This window comes from Mus caroli, unplaced genomic scaffold (genome assembly GCF_978045245.1).
Source record: "Mus caroli unplaced genomic scaffold, Mus_caroli_1 scaffold_2, whole genome shotgun sequence".
Taxonomy (NCBI): domain Eukaryota; kingdom Metazoa; phylum Chordata; class Mammalia; order Rodentia; family Muridae; genus Mus; species Mus caroli.
In genome coordinates, this window is record NW_028227257.1 from 32,809,069 (window position 1) to 32,830,220 (window position 21,152).

General features: G+C 38.1%; 1 long non-coding RNA gene and 1 pseudogene across 1 annotated transcript in view; one reads left to right on the forward strand and one right to left on the reverse strand.

Annotated features, from left to right (window-relative positions):
* LOC110307978 (uncharacterized) overlaps positions 1–17,135 on the reverse strand; it is a 35,868-nt gene extending 18,733 nt beyond the window's left edge. The window contains exons 1-4 of the long non-coding RNA XR_002379492.3: positions 17,049–17,135; positions 12,843–12,959; positions 9,964–10,010; positions 8,885–8,960 (exon numbers count right to left, since the gene is read on the reverse strand). This is a non-coding gene — a long non-coding RNA (uncharacterized LOC110307978). The remainder of the gene's footprint in view (positions 1–8,884; positions 8,961–9,963; positions 10,011–12,842; positions 12,960–17,048) is intronic.
* Positions 1–21,152, forward strand: part of LOC110289197 (glyceraldehyde-3-phosphate dehydrogenase-like) — a 542,712-nt pseudogene that overhangs the window by 182,826 nt on the left and 338,734 nt on the right.

Sequence of the window (21,152 nt, forward strand, 5' to 3'; positions counted from 1 at the left end):
CCATAATTCCATCCTATACCCCACACACATCCTGGGAAAAAACATAAAATGATAATATATTATTCACTACAGTATGCTTTGTAATAGTAAAAGACTTGAAAGAACTCAAATTTCAATCAGAAGGGGTCTAGGTGAATATATTATAACACATCCATAAAATGAAGCATCATTTACCTATTTAAGAAATAGGAAATGTATATTACCTCCACACAGTACTCTCTAGGATATACTAATATGTGAAAAAATAAGTTTAAGAAAAGTTAATGTAAGCGTATACAGTATACTCCCCAACACACATCTTCATTATAGAACACCAATTGGATTATTATATATCATGAGTTATTAATTCTGTAAATGTCTAATAATAGCACCAAAGTTTACATTCTTTAGGAAAGAGATATGAAAATATGTACGCCAGAAGACCAGAAATAGGAAGGGAAAACTCAGAATTCAAAACCATGTACAGATTGGGAGGGTTCTGTTGGTGGTAGTGATAGTGTTGGGGCTGGCTGGTGCACTGTCTTTTTTCTTTCTCCCTCCATCTCTCTCCCTCCCTCTCCTTGGCCTCTTCCTCCTAAGTGCCAGGATTACCAAGTCTAGCTACCCAACCCACTTTGAATCTGAAGCCACTTTTGTAGCACCCGTGAAATAAGACAATAGTAACCACTCCCAAGAGATTTAATCTGTCCACCAGGCACCTCAATTCAGTTTTACATAATTATTTGGTACAATTTTCCTTTTTTCCTCATATGATTTATCATTGACATTTTTGCTAACCGGTAAGAAGGACACATGCTCCACTATGTTCATAGCAGCCTTATTTATAATAGCCAGAAACTGGAAAGAACCCAGATGCCCCTCAACAGAGGAATGGATACAGAAAATATGGTACATTTACACAATGGAGTACTACTCAGCCATTAAAAAGAATGAATTTATGAAATTCCTAGCCAAATGGATGGACCTGGAGGGCATCATCCTGAGTGAGGTAACGCAATCACAAAGGAACTCACACAATATGTACTTACTGATACGTGGATATTAGCCCAGAAACTTAGGATACCCAAGATATAAGATACAATTTGCTAAACGCATGAATCTCAAGAAGAACGAAGACCAAAGTGTGGACACTTTGCCCCTTCTTAGAATTCGGAACAAAACACCCATGGAAGGAGTTACAGAGACAAAGTTTGGAGCTGTGATGAAAGGATGGACCATCTAGAGACTGCCATATCCGGGGATCCATCCCATAATCAGCTTCCAAACGCTGACACCATTGCATACACTAGCAAGATTTTGCTGAAAGGACCCAGATATAGCTGTCTCTTGTGAGAGTATGCCGGGGCCTAGCAAACACAGAAGTGGATGCTCACAGTCAGCTATTGGATGGATCACAGGGCCCCCAATGGAGGAGCTAGAGAAAGTACCCAAGGAGCTAAAGGGATCTGCAACCCTATAGGTGGAACAACATTATGAACTAACCAATACCCCGGAGCTCTTGACTCTAGCTGCATATGTATTGAAAGATGGCCTAGTCAGCCATCAGTAGAAAGAGAGGCCCATTGGACTTGCAAACTCTATATGCCCCAGTACAGGGGAACGCCAGGGCCAAAAAGTGGGAATGGGTGGGTAGGGGAGTGGGGGCGAGGGTATGGGGAACTTTTGGGATAGAATTGGAAATGTAAATGAGGAAAATACCTAATAAAAATATATTAAAAAAAAGAAACATGACCTCACAGCTGATTGTTATTTTCTCATCAAATGGAAAGTAAATTAATCTTTTACTAAGTAAAGGAAGAGACAGGAGATAAGAGGTAAACTGGTTGTTTGCATTTTTAAAAAGGAGACAGAATTGAAAGTGTTTGGTTATAAAACCAAAAATTAAATATAAAAATTATTCTATGTTTTTTTAAAGAATTATTTATTTACTTTATGTATGTGAGTGCACTGTAGCTGTCTTCAGACACACCAGAAGAGGGCATCAGATCCCATTACAGATGGTTGTGAGCCACCATGTGGTTGGTGGGAATTGAACTCAGGACCTCTGGAAGAGCAGTCAGTGATCTTAACTGCTGAGCCATCTCTCCAGCCTCTATCTATGGTTCTTTTTTTTTTTTTATTACATATTTTCCTCAATTACATTTCCAATACTATCCCAAAAGTCCCCCATAGCGCCCCCCACTTCCCTACCCACCCATTCCCATTCTTTTGGCCCTGGCATTCCCCTATATTGGGGCATATAAAGTTTGCAAGTCCAATGGGCCTCTCTTTCCATTGATGGCCGACTAGACCATCTTTCGATACATATGCAGCTAGAGACAAGAGCTCCAGGGTTCTGGTTAGTACATCATGTTGTTCCAACAATAGGGTTGCAGATCCCTTTAGCTCCTTGGGTACTTTCTCTAGCTTCTCCATTGGGAGCCCTGTGATACATCCAATAGCTGACTGTGAACATCCACTCCTGTGTTTGCTAGGCCCCGGCATCGTCTCACAAGAGACAGCTATATTTGGGTCCTTTCAGCAAAATCTTGCTAGTGTATGCAATGGTGTCAGCGTTTAGAAGCTGATTATGGGACGGATCCCTGGATACAGCAGTCTCTAAATGGTCCATCCTTTCATCACAGCTACTAACTTTGTCTCTGTAACTCCTTCCCTGGGTGTTTTGTTCCCAATTCTAAGAAGGTGCACAGTGTCCACACTTTGGTCTTCATTCTTCTTGAGTTTCATGCGTTTATCAAATTGTATCTTATATCTTGGGTATCCTAAGTTTTGGGCTAATATCCACTTATCAATGAATACATATTGTATGAGTTCTTTTGTGATTGTGTTACTTCACTCAAGATGATGCCCTCCAGGTCCATCCATTTGGCTAGGAATTTCATAAATTCATTCTTTTTAATAGCTGAGTAGTACTCCATTGTGTAAATGTACCATAATTTCTGTATCCATTCCTCTGTTGAGGGACATCTGGGTTCTTTCCAGCTTCTGGCTATTATAAATAGGGCTGCTATGAACATAGTGGAGCATGTGTCCTTTTTACCGGTTGGGACATCTTCTGGATATATGCCCAGGAGGGGTATTGCTGGATCCTCCGGTAGTACTATCTCAATAGTCACAAATAATATAAAATATCTTGGCGTGACTCTAACTAAGGAAGTGAAAGATCTGTATAATAAAAACTTCAAGTCTCTGAAGAAAGAAATTATAGAAGATCTCAGAAGATGGAAAGATCTCCCATGCTCATGGTTTGGCAGGATCAACATTGTAAAAATGGCTATCTTGCCAAAAGCAATCTACAGATTCAATGCAATCCCCATCAAAATTCCAAATCAATTCTTCAACGAATTAGAAAGTGCAATCTGCAAATTCATCTGGAATAACAAAAAACCTAGGATAGCAAAAACTCTTCTCAAGGATAAAAGAACCTCTGGTGGAATCACCATGCCGGACCTAAAGCTCTACTACAGAGCAATTGTGATAAAAACTGCATGGTACTGGTATAGTGACAGACAAATAGACCAATGGAATAGAATTGAAGACCCAGAAATGAACCCACACACCTATGGTCACTTGATCTTCGACAAGGGAGCTAAAAACATCCAGTGGAAGAAAGACAGCATTTTCAACAAATGGTGCTGGCACAACTGGTTGTTAACATGTAGAAGAATGCGAATCGATCCATTCCTATCTCCTTGTACTAAGGTCAAGTCTAAGTGGATCAAGGAACTTCACATAAAACCAGAGACACTGAAACTTATAGAGGAGAAAGTGGGGAAAAGCCTTGAAGATATGGGCACAGGGGAAAAATTCCTGAATAGAACAGTAATGGCTTGTGCTGTAAGATCGAGAATTGACAAGTGGGACCTCATGAAACTACAAAGCTTCTGCAAGGCTAAAGACACCATCAATAAGACAAAAAAACCACCAACAGATTGGGAAAGGATCTTCACCTATCCTAAATCAGACAAGGGACTAATATCCAATATATATAAAGAACTCAAGAAGGTGGACTCCAGAAAGTCAAATAACCCCATTAAAAAATGGGGCTCAGAACTGAACAAAGAATTCTCACCTGAGGAATACCGAATGGCAGAGAAGCACCTGAAAAAATGTTCAACATCCTTAATCATCAGGGAAATGCAAATCAAAACAACCCTGAGATTCCACCTCACACCAGTCAGAATGGCTAAGATCAAAAATTCAGGTGACAGCAGATGCTGGCGAGGATGTGGAGAAAGAGGAACACTCCTCCATTGTTGGTGGGATTGCAAGCTTGTACAACCACTCTGGAAATCAGTCTGGCGGTTCCTCAGAAAATTGGACATAGTATCTATGGTTCTTAACAATAAAAAATTTGTGGAAAAATATTAATTCATTTTTGGAGGCAGGATGTCCTAGGCTAGTCTCTAATTTACTATATAGCTGAGGCTTGCTATATAGTAAATATGAACTCTTAATGTTCATGTCTCCACCTCCTAAGTGTGTGTATTAAAGTTGTGTAACATCATAGCCAGCAAAATATTTCACTTAAATTAAAAAAAATTGTAAGTGCAAGTAAGATTATACTACTAACTTTATAAATGTTAAAAAATGAACTATAAAAGTGTGCCATTATTTGTATATAAAACTTGATTACAATAATAACAGTGATGAGAGAAAAATACAATTATACTAAATCTCTTGACTAATAGAAGATATTTCCTAGAAACATTGCTCGTCTAAAAAGTGTGAAAGTAATTACTGGTAGATTTTAAGACAGGAATATGTCTTTTTGATCACTGAAAGTGCAGAAAAATGCCCACGACCATTTATGAAAAGAAAAAATAGGGGGAAAAAAAGAAAAAAACAAACAAAACAAGATGACAAAAGCAAAGTAAGTCATACCAATTATAATAATAATTAAAATATTTTAACAGACAAATCCCTTGACTCAGTAACAACAATGTCTCATCAAAAAGACCAAAAGGTCAGGTGAGTATTAATCAGGCAATTCAAAGAACACAAAATCAGGTTACAAAATTAATATCAAACAGCTAAGAATTTAGGGCAAACATTAATTGGGCAAAGACATTAAAGCAGATAAAAGAATGTTTCAAAATGAATTCGTTTCATTAAGTTGTATTTTCTAAGTAGAATTACATTAAAATATACAAAAAATATATATCCATAACTTGCATTTGAGTTTCTGTAGCTTCTTGAGATGTTTGCAGACCAGTTTCCAAAGATAGTAGGAAAGTTTTGTTGTCTAAGCACTGAAGAAAGGAGAGTGGGTTATAAGGATTTTTCCTTTTATAGAATTATTTTAGGATTCATGTGCCAGGTTTGTGACTTTACATACTGTAACAGCAAGTCCATCTATGATGAATACTTCAACCAGAGTACACCAACGTTTTATTCATGGCAAATGCTGAAACAAACGCAAATGTTGACTGTTCTGGTAAATATTTGGCGGTTTCTACCCCACCTTTGATCATTTAGTTCCCAATAAAAAAAACAAACAACCTATACATTTATAATAAGCCGTAAAAGCACTAGTGGGGGGCAGATTTCAACATTCTATGCTGTTTTGTCTACTTCCCTGTCAATAACCCTGAGATGTAACTTGCCATGTTTTACCTGGGGCACTCCTACTCCAATTGACCAGCCCTCATGGCCATGTTCTCACGATCCACCTACTCCATAGTGTCTTCTTCTCCCCTATCCTCCTCCTGGTCTCTGCCTTAGACCCCAAGCCTGAGAACGGAAGCTCCACCTACCTCTCTCTTCTGCCCGGCTACAGGCTGCAGTCATCTTTATTCAGTCAATACACCAAATGATGCTATGTAACCTTGCTCCTAAGTTTAAAACTATTGACTATATAAGAATGGCTACAGACAATTACTGGAGGGATTAGAGGTAGGTTCTTTTGAGTGACCTGGTTGAAATTTGCAGAGGAGAATGGTGGAAGCCATGATGAGAGGAGGTGAACCATGAATACATGGCCAGGAAAAACAGCAAATATTTGGGGTACACCGCTGGGGAAACAGCCAGACAAGCAGTTAGGAAAGTAGATTAGGGGTTATCCTCCAATAATTGTCAAATCCAAATAAGTTAACCATAGTCTGAGTCTCATTCATTCATAAGCTAGACATGGATAAGTTTAAATTGGTTCAACCACAGTTGACAAGTTTGTCATCTGCACAAATGAGAGTGTATAATAGGATAGCAAGCATATGCTCTTTGGGAAGATAAAAGATGGCAGCAGTCTTACAGAAGACATGAAACATTTTAAGTTAAGAAATATACAAGGCTAGCAAGACCACCTGGCAGCTCTTAGTATTTTTGACTTGTGTTCATCTCAAGAACCAGACCGTTTCTTCTGTAACTAAAAACAGACTACTCATCCCCTTCTAAGTCTAACTGGACTGCAGAACTGTTTATGGTTATGAATAAAACCTAAATAACCACAACATAAAACAAAAACAAACTACCAAATTTTTATATGAGCAGTAGTTGTAAGAGGCAGAATATACATAAAGAAAGACAATGATTGTGAAAGATCCACAACATGAGGACTCCCCCACGTTCTGACTCAGGAGAGGCAACACCCCAAACCACTTACGGTCTTGATGCAAACTGCAAGAGGTTTATTCTGAAAAGACCAGTGCACTGGGGACGACTCCTATCCCATGCAGGGGTAGAGGAGTCAACGCTGAGCTCAAGGGGTAAAAGGCAAAAACTGCAAACACCTGGCATTGGGCTATAGAAAGGCAAAAACCTCAAACACCTGGTATCCTGGAACAATGGGGCAAGTTCTACTCCCTGCCACTAGTGAGGTCTATTTTGGACACAGGTCTAGGGGCTTAAATACTTTTTCACTCTCTCTCAGGATCTTTCAATTGCCACTGGTAGATCAAATAAACAAAAGGTAACTCTTATGGGTCAGGTTCCAAGAGACTCTGAGAAGTTACTGCCTGCAAGAGATTTATTGGGTGCACTCTTAAAATTGTGAGGGAATGGTGAAAACTGGATTAGTACAAAAGGAACCTAAACTATGCTTGTAGTTACATTAAGCACCATATATCCTTCAGGAAGCTCTGGAGCTGGCAGGATCCTTCAAAACAAAATTCCCATTGAAAGAAAACCAAAAAACCAAAACAAAACAAAAACAACAAACAAACAAACAAACAAACCAAAAAAAAAAAAAACCCACAACTTTGTATTTCTTTATCAGTCTCTGAGGTGCATAATACACCCCAGAAAAGCTTAATCTCTCTACTGAAAACAATTTCTAGAGACTGACTCAGCTCTAAGTTAAAAGCTGCTAATAGTCATTACTGTGTCCAGGGCAAGGGGAGTACTAAAAAAGGAGAAGCTAGAATTTCATGAGGACCACTGTATCAGAGTGGGAATATATGGAATGAGAGGTGAACTGGGCATCTATCCCCCAGATTACTCTGATATGCTGCTCCCGATCCAAGTCAGAAGCACTAGAATCTAAATAATACAAAGTTAAAAGTTGGCTTAAAAATATATTGTGCCTTTCGGGCTGGAGGGCTGGCTCAGTAGTTAAGAACACCAGATGCTTCCAGAAGACTGAGTCGAGTCACAGCACCCACACGGAGGGTCACAATCTTCTGAAACTCTAGTTCCAGCAAAACCAGTGCCCTCTTCTGGCCTTCACAGAATGCACAGACATACATGCAAACAAAGCATCTATGCACATAAAGTAAATAAATAAAAAAAATTAAATGCTTTTAAATTTAAAATTGAACTGTTTCCTAGCCAGCATCTAGGCAGCATTTACATTTTTTTTTACCAAATACTAGATTATAGAAAATGTGTTAGTACATTAAAAGCATATTATTTCCAATATTGTACTAAACATAATAATTATAAGAGACAATTATCAGCAAATTGTAAGACAATAATCAGCAAAAATTAAAGCAGAGTCTAAAATAATAAGGGTAATCAAATGAAATATAGTCCAGTCTTTCCAATTGAATTAGAGTACCATACAATTTCATGCTGAACTCTGAGTCACTTGAAAATAACTACTGAAGAGCAGCCTAGAACAAGTTTTCACAAGTTAACAGTATCTGATGTATTAAGAATTCAGAACATTGACTAGCAATGTTGGAGGATCATAATGTATTAAAATTTAACATTTTATAAAACTGATATACTGCCCACTATGCAAAAAACTGATTAAGATTTAAGATTTTAGATATCATTTATTGGGAACCATGGCTGTTACGATCAGCTTTACACTATTATAGCACGGTTTCATCACTGAATTATGCTTATTTTTATGAGCAGTGACACACATTTCTCTTTCTATAGTCCCCATGTTGGTGTATTGAAAGCAGTTTTGATATGCTACAATCATGACATTGGCTATATTATAGTACATGTTTTTCCATACATAGAACTTGCTGAAATTAGAGTTTGCTGATTTGATTCTATGTGACACAATAAGAAAAATCTATAATCTCTTTGCATTTTACTTTGAGTTCTAGTTTTAAGTGCAGTAAGCCAACAGTATCTTATTAGATTATTGCCTTCATTTTATGTGACAAATTATATAACATATTTCCAAAATTTGATCAGTGGCTATTTTTCATTATTTTAAAAAGTATTGTTTTTAAGTGTGTATTTGTGTGTGTGTGTGTGTGTGTGTGTGTGTGTGTGTGTGTACAAATGAGTTCAGATGCTTGTGGAGGCCAAAGGTGTTGGATACCCTGGAAGCTAGCGATACAGGTATTTGTGAGCACCTGGCATGGGGAAACAAGGAACCAAACTCAGATCCTCTGAAAAAGCAGTAGGGGCTCTTAATTGCTGAGTCATTTCTCTAGCCCTTATTTTTATTTTCTGAAGTATCTATATATCAAGTTTTCATTTTTACCAAATATTTCCAGCAAAAAAATCCTTTGATTCCATGAACTTGATCCTGTTGAGCAGTCAGTTTCTGGTTTGGAATTCTAATAAACAAAGAGAACACAAAGGAGTTTTATTGTGAAATGTGCTTGATTAATGCTTTGGGAAAGAAGGCAAACTTTTGTAGATATGATTTTAAAAGATACAGTATAAAATAAAAGACAGACAACTAAGCTTTAAAAACAAGTAACTACAAAACATTTATGACTCAAGAGCTTGGTTATAACAACTTTTACAGAATGCAAAAGTTAATTGCATAGCATGAAGTGGCCAAACATAAGTAATGAGTCAAATTTATCTCAAAACTAAATATTCTCTCTCTCCTCTCCTCTCCTCTCCTCTCCTCTCCTCTCCTCTCCTCTCCTCTCCTCTCCTCTCCCTCTCTCATACATGTGTGTGCATATACACACACATGCGCAGACACACACACAATTCTTATCCAAGTTAAAAAAAAAAAACACTGAAATCAAATGGCCATTTACACTCCACAGAAGCAGATATATCTATAAAAAAAATTCTCTATTATGTCAGTTTGTACTGTTGAAAGTGGTTACCAAGAAAGACAGAAAATCTGAAAAGCAAGCAGTTAAGGGCAATAACTGCTGCCTAAAGAAATAGAATGAAATTACTGACAATGATGGAGTGATTTCAGGAGGAAATGAGAAAATCATATATCAGCAAATAGAATTTTCACAAAGGAAAATAGCTCCAGTTTATCAAAGCTTTGATACTCACTATTCTAGAAATAAATGCACTGCTGACGACATCTGCTTCACAGAACATTAGTAACCTAATCACCACGTACCGGAGAAACTCCGAAGACTGGGGCATTACCGTTAGAAGAGTATAAGGTCACTGTGCACCCAGATGCTGATAATCACTTACGGTCTGTCTCAACATAAATGTCTGAGCTATCCAGCTATCTCAGGCTGAGTGTGATGAATATCCACATCATGATCTTGGGAGCTACTCACGTATTTTTTAAGGCAGGCATTTGGTTATTTCTGGCTATTAACAACCATTAAGTATATCTGAGTATTAACTCACCTATGAATGAGTGAATCCTTTTCCCATCTGTCGTCACTTAGAGGAACCTATGGAAATGGAAATGAGACTGCTCAGAAAAATGGAGACCACTAGTTTTTTTACTTCTGACTATCTACATTTGAGTTTTCCCTGTTCTATTAGTTGTCTTCACATCTGGACAAGGTGAGGGGAAAGCCTAGGTACTCCTTTCTTGCTTTTCTTGATCCATGTCAGATTTGTTTGGAATGCCTGTTCTGCTTTCTCCAGGACTACTTATGTATGTAACAGAGTTTCTCATACCTTCTTGGTGTGTTAAGTCCCTAGTATCAACACCTGAAACCGATTTTGAAAAGGTGTCCATTCTTTTTCCCTGTGGTAACAGATTGGTTCACAATATATGTGCTGAATAGGAATTCTTTCCCCTGGATTTTGGTGGTGGTGGTGGTGGTGGTGGTGAGCCTAGCCTTTAATGGCTGAGCCATTTCTCCAGCCCCTGGACTTTTTCTTTAATCAGTAAAATCCAGACTGCTGGTTAGTGTTTTTACAAATTACAGTGCTGGTATAGATTTAGTGACAGCTATAGACACATGTACACCCGCCACCCCCCAAAAAAGTCAATTTAATGACAAAAGGATCTATGTCTAATCTGCTTAGGGCGCATTCAGAACAATTGTGGAAATGACTGTGAAGACACAACACCATCAAACTGGACTCCTGGTCTTACCTTATTTATGTGGTGTTCATAAGATTCTATGTAGGGGTCTCAACCTTCTTGATGTTGTGGCCCTTTAATACATTCCTCATGTAGTAGTGGCCTCTGACCTCTACTGTTATGAATCATAACATAAACAGCTGATAGGTGACTCCTGTGAAAGGACTGCTCAACCCCAAAGGGCTCATGAGCCACAGGCTGAGAATCACTATTTGGTATCGTTAGCTCTGTTTAGAATGACTTCATACTATATTACCTTTCTCCATTCCACCATTCAGCATTTTCATAACAAGACACATCCTCTGTGCTTAGATTTTTTTAAAAAAATCATTAAGAATATCAAAAAGATATCGAAAAGCATTTCAATATCTTTATATCTGAGAAAAGTATGAGAAGACAGAAGCTACAAAATAACTATATAAAAACTTTAAGTTCTATTTCAAAAGAGACAATACAACCAAAATTTACTGACAAATTGAAAAAAAATGTCTGCAATATATACACAGAGCAAAGTATTAATGTGTGTGTTTAATAAAGAACCTTTTAAAACAATTTATTTTTATTATTTTAAATTATGCATATGTGAGTAAAGAGGCCAGAGGCCAGATCCCCCTTGAAATTAGAGTTACAGGAAGTTGTAAGTCACCCAATATTGGTTGCTCCCTTCAAAGGAAATCAATGTTTAGGTGTACAAAGATGTACATACAGTGACATCAATGCAGTTGCTCACAATATTTGAAATTTTGATTAACATTATTCAACAAGGACAATATAAACTGAAAAATGATATAACTATACAGGAACTTCATGTGACAGCGAACATGGATATTACCATCAAGTACATAGACAGAGTCTGCGTATCATCTGGGGGCAAGGGAGAAAAAAAGGAGGGAGGGAGGGAGGGAGGGAGGAAAGGGGAAGGGAAGAGAACAAAAGGAACGGGAAGGGAAGGGAAGGGAAGGAGAGAGACTGGGTAAGTGTTGGTGAGTATCTATAAACTCAGTATCTGGGAGGCTGATGCAGGAGGTTGATCAAGAATACAAGGCTGCCGGGGATGGTGGCAAATGCCTTTAATCCCAGCACTCAGGAGGCAGAGGCAGGCGTATTTCTGTGTTCGAGGCCAGCCTGGTCTACAAAGTGAGTTCCAGGACAGCCAGAGCTACACAGAGAAACCCTGTCTCGGAAAACAAACAAACAAACAAACAAACAAACAAACAAACAAAAAAGAAGTCAAGGCTATCCTGGCCTCTATGAGGAGAGGGAAAGGGGTAAAGAGAATATAAGATAATGTAGAAGACTAAAAACTGTATTTTTTAAATGGCTAACCCTGACATCATGTCTTGGGAAGAGACTAAGGAAAGGCGTGTCTAAGAGTTGGGGGATCATTTATACAGGCTCCCCATGTGCAACTCAGACACAGAACGCAAGGCAAGAGATAGAGCTTGCGAGTGAAATCAGTCTCGTTTCGGCTCCAGATGGCTTCACCCCCAAGAACTGGGATATTAAGGATATAGGGGTTTTCAGATACAGGATTTCCCTATAGGTAAATTATCAGCACAATGAAAATGAGTTGCTGAATCTGGAGAATTAGACACATTTTATTTACTACTTACTACCCAGCTTGTTATTCCTGGTTGTAATGTTTTCAAGAGAGATGAAAGTCGTAATCTTGGGCTGGGGGCAGAGTACAGGAGAATTACAAAGTTCCATGGAACCCTTGTTAACCAGACCTGAAGCCTGGAGCAATAACTTGTGCTCTGCTCTGGTGCAGGGTATAGTAAAGACGGCAATTGACTTTGTCAAAGATTGAGGGAAATGACATCAAGAAAATGAGTTACTGGGAAAAAACAAACCTTAAAGGTTATCAACCAGAATAAAGGGGTCTGGGTATCTGGCAAGCAGAAACTACACAGTATATTAGTATATGAAGGCGACCTGGTACAACCTTCAGCAGATGTAGTGGATGTTTCTATCTGTAAGACTAGATCAAACTTTTTGGAGTCAAGTGCTCAATCATATACATACAACAGAGAAAGAGGCAGGTAAAGTTGGTGAGTGACTGTTCTTTTTGTCAAGACAGAGATCAAAGTTTCCAAGGCCACAGAAATGGTAGCTTCTATTGCCACCCAATGATAGTTTAAACATAAGAATCACTGGGGGATGGTACAGGAAATGTGTATCAAGTCACCTCACATTTCTTTTCACTCCTCAGTCATGGTGGTGTCCAGAGTGATTGAGAGCCTCTGGTAGTATAAAGAGAATCTTCCTGCAACTGGCAACAATGTCCAATAAACAGTTCCAGGTGCTGGAGAAAAAAAAAAAAAACTGCTTAGTAATGGGTCCTCTATCCCTAGCTCTCTGCACTAACAACAACAATAGAAACAAAAATCTATCTATATCTAAGTATAGCATGAAGGAGGGATTAGTTTAGAAGCCAAACAGCTGGCATGATACAGGTCTTGTCAAAAACCACAAAGAAAAATTGCTTCAGGTGTACACAAGGGAGAAGTTGGAGTCCCCCCTCTGGCTTAAGGCACATTCTTACATCTCAAATTCATTTAGATAATATGCAGATAAAAACAAAGAATCATTTGTCAGAAGTTCAGAGATGCATTTCTACTCTAAGTAATATTTTATTCTTAAATATTTCTAATATTGAAACAGATATTTCTAGAAACTGGAATGTAATTATAGGGCTGTGACAACCTGTGACAAGGATAGCATACATCTCATTGTGATATTAGAAAGACTTCCAGATGGCAAGTTTAAGCATGTTAACATTTTCATTTCATTATTCTGGCAACACAATTGGTTTTAGGATATAAGTGTTGAAAGGGTTCATCCAAATATAATCTCTTAATTTTGCCTCTGATATATAAATGTCAATGCATATGGTTGGTTAAGGCATCTTTTAAGTTAAAAGATCTAGAGAGAATATATAGAGTTACTTTTCACTTTAAAATGTTTACATTTATTATTTTTTATTTGTGGGGAGGCATTATGCACAAACCACAGCGCATGTGTGGGAATTAGGAGACGCCTTGCAGGACTCTCTTCTCTCCTTCTACCCTATGGGCCCTGGCGACTGAACTCAGGTCCTCAGTTAGGCTTGGGAGCAAGCGCTCTACCTACTGAGCCATTTCATCAGCCCTCATTTGTATCTTTTTTGCATGTCACTGATTAAATAAGTAGAAAAATACTGTTAACAGTGTTATGTCTTAACCACACTAACTTAAAATGTACAGGTCTTAAGTTTCAAAGGAATATGTAGACTTTTAGCATCTATGTGGTGAACAGCAAGGAAGCAGGGGATGCTGTGCCAATGCTACTCAAGCACCTTCAGCATGACCTGAGCTGTGAAGAAGCTGAGAGCAGAGAGTAACCAGCTCTAGGGAACCACTCCCCATGGATCTGATTGGTTAGAAAATGAATTCCTGGTAGTTAAGCCAACCAGGAATTAAGCTGCTGGTATACTGGTTTCCAAACAGCAAGCAAACAAACGAAAATGCCCTAACATATAGGTTTTCAACATTCTGTGATAGGAATACTTCCATTATATTTATTTCAAGATATAAGAAGACACCCTTAGTTTGGTGTAGAAGAGACACCAGCTTTGCCTTTCTCACAAGTCATTTGGAGCCAATCTGAGCAGGTAGGAGCCAGTGTGAGTTTGAAGCAAAGATCCCAAAAAGAAGCACATAAGAAGAGCCTTTTACTTTCTCATTGTTGTGACAAAAAAAAAAAAAAGCCTGATGTAGAAAAACTAAAGGGAAGCAGGATTTATTATGCTCATTGTTTCATATTATTCATTTGCTTATCGTGGAGAAACCATACCAGAGAAGCTCACATCATGAAGAGGAAGCAAAGAAGGAGGAATACCGATGCTTAGCTGGCTTTCTCTCCCTTTATTCACTCTATCCAAATACCTAACGTATATAGTGCTGTGGCCCACATTCAAGTTAAATCATCCGCTTTAAATGAATCCTCCCTAGGAATAAAGACACACCTCACCAATCCCCTGAATTAGTCTAAACGCAGTCAAATTGACCATGAATATTAACTACCACAAGTCCATCCCTTGCCAACTTGACACACAAATACATTACTTTAAACCATAATTTCCCACCACTGTCTCCCCAAAAGGCTACGTTATATTTCTACACAAATTTCACTAGCCTGGTATGAAAAGTCTCTGTAGTTCCATTCAAAGTAATTCAGTAGACTATGTTCAAAGTCCATACTAAAGTTCAAGGCATTCTCTTGTCTGTAAATTCTTGTAAAATAAAAGTATTCCATATTTCTAGTATACAGTGATACAAATATTCCCTATTCTTAGTAGAAATTTTTAAAATGACTCATTTTATGTGTATGAGTGTTTTGGTTGCATGTATGTCTGTACAAATGTATGCACTATCACTAGACTGATGCCAGAAGAGGGCTCAGACTCCCTGAGACTGGAGTTACAGACTGTTGTGAACCACCATATGGGTGCTGGGAATCAAACTCAGGTTCTCTAAAAAGGCAATCAATGCTCTTAACTGCTGAGCCATCCCTCCAGCCCTAATATTCCTATTCTTAAGAGAAGAATGGAATTGTCTATGGTGGTGACAGTGCATACCTTTCATCCCAGCACTTAGGAGGCTGAGGCAGGTGAATCTCTAAGTTTGAAGCCAGCCTGGTCTACAAAGTGAGTTCCAGGACCGCCAGGGCTGGAAAAACCAAGTTTGAAAAGCCAAGTGTGGGATGGAAAGGAATGGGGACACAGAAAGGAAAAATCAGACAAGAATAAGACCAAATACAGTAGGAAAAAACATTAAATCCCATACCTTTTTGTCATACATCTAGAACATGTGGTGACCTGATGTGGGCACTACCAAGCATGGGCAGTCCCATCCCTATAACTTTACTATCTGTAGGCCTATATGGCTTCTCTTATGCTGTGTTCACTTGTAGCCTATAACTTTTTTCTTGGCAGACATTCTATACTCCTACTATGTCCAACATCCTAGTGTCTCCATTACAGCTTAGACTTTAACCTAAGAGCTTCACACATTGATCTCTCACGGACTTCTTGCGATAGAATGTGAAACACTGACTGCTTTCTAGGACTTCCTTAAAACTACATGTCTCCATGATTCTATAATTTGTATTCTACACGCCTGCAAAAGCAGCATCACATGAATGATGGAATTGCTAAGGATAAAGTCCCAATACTTAATATTTAGCAAATATTTAGCAAAATTCTTTATCATCTGGATCCTATCAAATTTTCCAACTCTATCTCCCATTGATTCTTAGTTTGAAGCTTATACTCCAGTTGAATGAAACAATGTCTTTCTTGAACACTGTACATCTTCTAGGGCTTGACATATGTCTAGGTTTTGCTGCTATACTAAGGTATACAAAGCTGTGCACTTATTAAGAAAAAAGGTTTATTTAACTAAGAGTTGTGGAGGATGAAAGCACAAGATCAAGAGGTCCCATCTGTTTGACATCTTATGAAGGGTCCCTTGGCTGTATCACAACATAATAGGAAAATTGACACATGTAGAGAAGTCAATAGTAAGAGTATCCTTGCTTTAATACAATGCACTCTTTTAAGACGTGATAAGTGGGGCTGGAAAGATGGCTCAGTGGTTAAGAGCACTGACTGCTCTTCTAGAAGTCCTGAGTTCAATACCCAGAAACCACATAGTGGTTCACAACTATCTGTAATAGAATCTAATGCCCTCTTCTGGTGCATCTGAAGACAACTACAGTGTACTCATATGCAAAAGATAAATAATAAAGGCGGAGGAGGAGGAGGAGGAGGAGGAGGAGGAGGAGGAGGAGGAGAAGAAGAAGAAGAAGAAGAAGAAGAAGAAGAAGAAGAAGAAGAAGAAGAAGAAGAAGAAGAAGAAGAAGAAGAAGAAGAAGAAGAAGAAGAAGTGATAAGTGAAGTCCCAAGAAAACTGTATTAACTCCATTCAAAGGCAATACCCTAAATGGTAAATTTCTATTTTAAAAAAATGGAAAATCTATAAATTTCCTGTTTAGTACTAGGCCTCCCTCCTTCCCATTTTTGGTGCTAGTAATTGAATTTAGGGCCTTAGAATGCCAGACAAGCACTCCTCCACTGAAATGCATCCCCAGTCATTGTCCCTCTTAAGAGTAACTAAGTTTTCAGCATATGAAGCTTTGAAACACAGACTTACACATAAACCATAGCACTAGGCACTAAGTAATCACAGATTTAAATTACCAGATATGGTGATATTTGCCTATACTCCCAGCTCTCAGAAGGCTGAGACAGGATTGTAAGTTCAAAGCAAGCTTTGGTTACATAATAAATGCAACCTTTTTGAGTATACTCAAAAGATATTTGTATACATATCATGCATACACATATACATACATAGCTTCTATAAATGCTCCAGAAATGCTCTTCTGTCTGGAATATGACTTCCACCTTCTATCTCCTCCACCTATGAAGTTCATAAAGTCCTCATCTATGGTTTCCTAGGACAGAATTCTCAATGTTATTCTTCCTTGGAATGTAATTATCCACTGCAAACCATTTGCTTAATAGAATTTGATTGATTCCAGGATTATACAGTCATTTTCGTCTAAAAATACAGAGGGAGAGAGGATAAATGGATGGATGGATGGATGGATGGATAGATAAATAAAAGAAAGTAAGGAGTCTAAAGAGGAGGGCACCTCTTTTATGCCTGGAGATATATATTTTTTCTCAACAAGTAGAATATTATCCACATCTTGGCTATAGAGTAGCATGTGACAAGAGAATGGTATAACTGAAGGAGAAATGTCATGAGATCACAGTAAAATGGCAGCCCTTGAAGAAATTAACCTTTCTATGTATCTAGATTTATAAATATATTAACATTATTACTAAGCCATCACTATGTACATATAGGTCCCCAAATGTCTGCAATAAAACAGCATTTTTGGAAGTAATCTTTTTGTTGTTCTTATAAAGGACTGAAAGGAAGACTAAAGTGGACACCTTGGGGGGAATTCTATGACAGACAATTTAACCCATTTTATCTGTCACATATTTACAGTTAAGAACAGTGAAATTCAAAAGGCTTAAGTAACATTTGCCACCAAAATTTACAGTTTGGTGAAGTAGGATTCAGCCAAAGTTCATGTAATTCTAAAATATAATTACATTTGACTATACAATACTGTTCTTAAAATAATGAGGATAAAAATGAAAACAACATTCTAAGCTTTTTTTTTTTAAGTTTGAATACTTATATAGTGATACTCCTGGACATTATTTCAGGGAACAGTCTCTTCAGACTTTATATATTCTTTGGTTAATTTTTTTTGTTCTTTTAAAATAAGTGACAGTATTTTAAAAAGCAGAAAAGTATTGGAGATACTAAAATAATTATCTAATAATGAATTAGTATTAAAGGGTTTAAGGCTTGAGAGATGACTCAGTGGCTCAGCCATTTGCCCCCCAAATGTAATCAATCCCAACCCATGTGATAGAAGGATAGAACTATTTCCTACAAGTTGCCCCCCTCACTAACACACACACACACAAATGCATGCACGCATGAATGTTCTCTCACACATGTACATGTGCATGCATATGAGCACATATTATGGCACATATATGCATACACATACAAACATAAACACAAATAAATGTATTTTTTTAATTTAGCAATTAGCTAGTGTTGGTGAGGATATGAAGATAAAGTTTATGAACTCTTACATGTAAACTGATCGTTTTTTAAAGGCAATCTGGCAGTCTCTACCAAATGTAAGAAACTCTTATTTTGATTAAATGTTACTTCTCAAAACTGACCTTGCAATGGGGGAGTTAGAGAAAGGACTGAGGGGGATGAAGGGGTTTGCAACCCCATAGGAAGAACAACAATATCAACCAACCAGATCCCCCAGAGCTCCCAGGGACTAAGCCAGCAACCAAAGAGGGACCCACGGCTCCAGCTGCATATGTAGCAGAGGATGGCCTTGTCAGGCCTCAGTGAGAGGAGAGGCCCTTGGTCCTGTGAAGACTCAATGCCCCAGTGTAGGGGAATGCCAGGGTGGGGAGGTGGGAGTGGGTGGGTGGGGGGATGAGATGGGGGTTTCCAGGGAGGGAAACTGGGAAAGGGAATAACATTTGAAATGTAAATGAAGAAAATATTCAATAAAAAATATGTACCACAAGGAACTATATGTATGTTACATATAGCACTGTTTATAATAGGAAAGAAAAAGGGAGAAAAAGAGCAACAGGAAGTAAGGGAGGAAAGAAGGATAGAATGAATGAACAAACGAACAAACAAATGAGGAAAAGAATAAACATATATTCATTGGAGACTGGTAAACAACTTATGTGAACTCATATTGTGAAACAGACTGTGATCATTAGAAAGAAGATGGAAAGTGGGCATGGCGGCTATGCCTTTAATCCCAGCTCTTTGGTAGGCAAGAGGCAGGTAGGGCCAGTCTGTTCTACAGAGCAAGTTCTAGGACAGCCAGGGCTACACACAAAGAAACCCTGTCTCAAAAAATAAAAAAATAATAATAAAAAGGAAGAAGAAGGAAACCTATAAAACAAGGAGCATACATATAATACTGACAATTGATAGGAAATATAGTTGAGTAAAGGAAATCAGAGCATATGTAATGATACCATTACATTAAAATGTAAAGATGTTCTAGATACATAAAGCTACAAAATATGAACATGTTTGCACATACATATTTGTATATTTATGCACACATATATAGAGCAGACTATATCACACCTCTATACACAAATATGTAAAGAAATACCTAAAAAAAAAACAGCACATAAAAACCTTAATAGTGATTAGTTCTTGAGACACATATGTGATTGTGTATAGCAAAGGTAATTTTCCATTTTACTAGCAAGGGTTGGTTAATAGCACCTGTTACAAATGTAGGACTATGGGACATATAGTCTTTGTTGTGGCTGCTTTGTTGCTATGTTATGAACACAGCTATAGACAAATGAGTGTAAATATGCTCAATAAACCTTTATTTATGAGTACTTAAATATGAGCTTTATGGGGTTTAACATCAGATAAACTAATATTATTTATTTGACTTAATTGCTGAACATGGTAATCCCAGCACTGAGGAAGCTGAGACAGGAGGATTATTATGAGTTTGAGGCTAGTCTGGGCTAGTGGATACCAGACCAGCCAGAGAGAGAGAGAGAGAGAGAGAGAGAGAGAGAGACCAGTTTAATTGAGAGAGACCAAAAGAAAGAGGTGCTAAGCCAAATCTGATGTGCGAATTTCAGATCAGTGTGAATTTCTTTGAAAACATGTATTTGTAATGACAAGTAATATACATACATTTAGATGTATAGGAAATTTGAATAAAACACTATAGGAGCCCTGCCTCTCAATACAGTAATCATGAATGACACATGGCTACTGAGCCCTTGAAGTATGGCTACTCTAAGCCAGTAGTAAGCATAAAACTGCAAAGGTCTAGCACATAGAGAAAAAAAAAAAGCTTAACTTTTCATATACAGCAACTTCAGACATGGATCAGTTAAGAGCAATGGGTGCTCTTCCAGAGAACCAGGGTTCAGTTCCAGCCACTCACATGGCTACCCACAATTGCCTGAAACTCCAGTTTCAGGGGATCCAACACCCTCTTCTAGCTTCCCCAGGCACTGCACACACACATTGCACTGACATGCTTGTAAAACACAAACAAAAATAAACAAAATTTTTAAAATTAGCTTCATGGATGAAAATAGTATTTCAGACATATTGGGTTAAGAACAATCCACCTACTCACATTATATGTACTTGTATATATACTTTTATATTACTTTGCAACAAACCTCTCCTTATTACTTATAATCTTAATAATACCAAATTGACATCAATGATCAATAACAATGGTCTGTAAATTTGTAATTCACTGTAACATGGGAGATTACACTGTTAAATTTTCTAAGGAAATGATTTTAATCCTGAAGAATCTGTAGGAAAGGACCATCTTTCATCCAGTTACCACTTACAAGCAATTGCAACTTTCTATTACGCTCATAATATAAACGTATGTATATACACATATCCTTATCTGTGGGATGACCCAGGGTTACAGAGGAATGGACGAAGGAGCTTCGACCCTGGATACCTCATCAAGAGGACAGCAGGAGTTGGCTACCCGACCCCTGACTCCAAACCTGGAGCCATAAAGCTAGCTCCCCAACCATCAACCCTAGTAAGAATTTATTACCATGACAGTTATCAGGATTTACTCATTTGACCTTATAAGGTCCCCAGACTCCCAGCCCCATCCCCAGATCCTACAGTCCTGAGTATGTAGATGAAGATCTTCCAACACCCCTGCCCTGGCCAATGAATGGTACATGGATGGCCACACAAACCTTGCCCCAGAGACTCTGGCCACCTCCCCAGGGGCATAAATGCCCCCTTTTCTCCTACCCCTAATAATTGAATCAGTTCTCTGCAGCTGTTCCCGGATT